Here is a 3,947-nt window from a genome sequence, read left to right as displayed (position 1 = left end):
CTGCAATTATTATTATTATTATTATTATTATTTTGAAAGGAAGATATATTCTGGACTCATAAAAAGTTTCATATTATTTTTTGTTTTATGACATTAAAATAAATTTTTATATAACTAATTATAACTAACCTATTATAAGTAATATATATTCCTAATAATAGACGTTTCACCTAAGGTTTGTGAAGACAATATCCCTTTATAATAAGAAGGATATTAGAGGCATCGACTAATATCATCAAAATTAGTAGGCTGGTAAAATGTTAGAGTTTATTAAGTATTATTTTCTGTTCAAAATTATTAGGTTGGTAAAATGTTAGGGTTTATTGAGTATCATTTTCTATTTTTTGTATTTTACTTTTGTTTCTACGCAGCGGAAAAATAAATTATAAAAATGTATTTGTATATGCTATCAATTTTTTTTGTTGGTTTTTTCTTACTTGTGGAAAAAAATTGAAAACTAGATTGTACGATTTTTTAGTTGTATTGGCAATGTTGGCATGGTATTTTAATATCCAAAATTAGCTTTTTTGAGTTAAAATTTACATCTTATACATTTTAATTAAAACAAAAATAAAATGATCATATGAATTTGGAATATAATTAACATAAAATGTCCATGAAATTTAAAGGAAAAAAAAGTTATTTTTCAAAATATTTTTACTATTTTTAATTGTCATGTACAATAAGATTTTTCTTGTAGGGTAAATTTTGAAATAAAATAATTTAAAAAAATAATTAAAATAAATTTTATTTTATAGTATTTTTTTTATTAGTGACATTTGTATGTTTATTATTTTGATTATGTTATAAAAGATGTAGGAAAATAAATAGAGATGAGACCGAAATTTACATGATTTGATTATGCTTACTCCACAGGCGGATGAGATAAAAAACTTCATAATCTCGGGAGAAATTACAATATGATTTAGAATCGATCTTGTACAAAATATCTTTGGTCTTGTAAAATTCATCTCTCTTTTCTTTATCTTTCCTCTTCTTTCTATATACCTACTTACTTTAAGCATGGAAATGTGTATAACATGCAATGTGTGTATACAAGCATGCAATGTGTATATTCCAAATGAGCAGGAGGGAGTGTCCTTTTATAGGGCAATAAGGATAGCAAAGCATTTATTGGGATGAAAAAAATGAAGGGGTGAGCGCCATTAAACTATTATGATTTTCATAACACTCCCCCTTAGATGTTTTTCATATATTAACTCATTTTACTAAAATCTTTAAGATATCTCATTCCGATGAGATAAACCAATTTCTTGAATTTTACGTTACAGTAGGCAAAGTTTTGTTGAACAAATCTGCTAGAATATTACTTGATCGGATCTGCTGAACATTTGTATCACTATTCTTCTGGAGTTCATGTGTATAGAAAAATTTTGGAGAGATATGTTTTTTTTTTTTTTTTCTGTCACCCTTTGTGTATCCTCCTCTTAGTTGAGCTATACATGCAACGTTTTTTTCATATAAAACTGCTGGAATATCTTTAATTGATTGAAGACCGCAATTTACTATCATTGATTTGAGTCACACGCATTCTTTACTAGCTTCATGGATAGCTAGTATTTCAGAATGATTGGAGGATGTTACTATAATTGTTTGCTTTAATGATTTCCAAGATATAGTAGTTTTTTTCGTAAAGAAATCCATATCTAGTTTGAGATTTAGCATTGTGAGGATCAAATAGATATCCAGCATCTGCATATCCTACTAGCTGAGATTTGGAATCAAATGAGTATAATAGACTCAAATCAGATGTACCTCTCAAATAGCGTAAAATGTACTTAATTCCATTCCAGTGTCGCCAAGTAGGAGTAGAGATATATCTTGCTAGTAGATTTACAACAAATGTAATGTCAGGTCTTGTACAATTGGCTAGATAAATTAGAGAGTCGATAGCACTTAAATATGGTACTTCAAGATCAAGTAATTCCTCCCCCTTAGCATGAATTCAAAATTGATCCTTCTTAATATCAAGTGATCGCACCATCATTGGAGATCCCAAAGGATGACCTTTGTCCATATAGAATTGTCTTAATATCTTTTCGGTATATTTAGATCGTTGAACAAGAATTCCGCCATTTACATGTTCAATTTGTAAGTCAAGACAATATTTTATCTTTCCTAAATATTTCATCTCAAATTATGCCATTAAATAATTAGCTGCTTTAGTGAGCTCTTTAGGAGTCCCAACTAAATTAATAATCATCAACATTAAAAACAATTATAGCAAGTTCGGATTCTGAACTTTTAATAAAAATGCATGGACAAATTAGATCATTTATGAATCCTTCTTTCACAAGGTACTCACTTAATCGATTGTACCACATGCGTCTAAATTGCTTTAATCCATATAAAGAACATTGAAGTTTAATTGAATATAAATTTCTGGGTTTTGCTTCAGGCAATTTAAATCTTTGAGGGATTTTCATATAAATTTCATTATCCAACAATTCATATAGGCATGTTGTTAGTACGTTCATAAGACGCATGCTTAGTCGTTCAGCGACTGCTAACCCAATTAAGAATTTGAAAGTAATTCAATCAATTATGGGAGAATATGTCTCCTCATAATCAATTTCAGGTTTCTACGAGAAACCTTGTGCCACAAGCTTTGCTTTATATCGAGTAATTTCATTATTTTCATTTGGCTTCCTTGTTTTCTTACTTTTGAAATATATTTTTCGGGGTTTTAATATAAAGTTTCTAAGTCTATTTATGTCCCCTAATGAGCTTCATTTCATTCATAATGATATTTTTACCTTTGAAGTACTTACATGAAGATTTCCTAACAAATTTAACACTTCTTGTTCTTTTAAAACTTCATGGACATCTTGAAGCTTTGAGTTCATTCTATCTTCAGATGTCTTTGAGCTTCCCTTTTTTATCACTTCATGACACATCACGTACTTTTGAGCTTGTTGGTGATCTTTCGAAGTTTTGTTGAATTTGGCTTGCTAAGTTGCCTGAAACCATCATTACTTGAACACATAATGATATTAAAACCTTTTATTTGTTACCATCAAAACAAGAGGTGAAAGCCTTATTAGGCTAACAATCTCCCCCTTTTTTATGATGACAAATAAGGAGCAAAAGAATTTAGAAATTGTAGAATGCTTCCCCTTACAATAAGCATAAATTCAAGTAATGTTTAAAGTAAGCCAAAACTTATGTTTAAAATATTGTTTTTGCAAAGCTCATATATATATATAGCATTCATATTGCATTCATATTGAATAGTTTATTTGCAAAGCTCATATATATATATATATATATATATATATAGCATTCATATTGCATTTTCAGCATATAGCATTTTCAACATTCAACATCATATTTTTGCTCTCTAAATCATCTCTCCCCCTTTGACATCATGCAAAAAGGGATACAAATTTTAGTACAAAGAGCAAAGCATCAACAAAAAATTATAAGGAATACAAACCAAAACACATCACTACGATGTGGCATATAATCATACAATGCATCACAATGAGAAATTGTTTTTAGGTTTACATTTTTAGAGCTAAGAACATTTAATCATCATCTCTTTTAGCACCATCAGAAGCTTCATTGTCTTCTTCCTCTTCTTCTTCATCTTCATCTTCTTCTTCTTCCTCTTCATTACCAACTTCCTCTACTTCTTCATTATCTCCTTCTTTCTCTTCTTCAGATTCTTCAACTGATGAATCATCGCTACAGGGTATGGAGCTAGTGTCCATAGGATCACCGTGTGAGGAACTTCCCCGAATCTGCTCAATGCGCATAAAACGCTGATCTAAGGAGGAATAGTTATCCTGTAGAGTTTTAAGACCCTCGCGTATATCTTGGCTAAAAGAGGTGAATTCATTATAAAACGGTGTGAACCATGAGGGGGCTTCAGAAGTTGAACCTTCTGACTAATCTTGAAGTGAAGGAGGAGGTGTAGCAGCTGC

The sequence above is a fragment of the Malania oleifera genome, chromosome 4 (assembly GCF_029873635.1).
Source record: "Malania oleifera isolate guangnan ecotype guangnan chromosome 4, ASM2987363v1, whole genome shotgun sequence".
NCBI lineage: Eukaryota > Viridiplantae > Streptophyta > Magnoliopsida > Santalales > Ximeniaceae > Malania > Malania oleifera.
Note: the sequence above shows the minus strand (reverse complement) of the source record.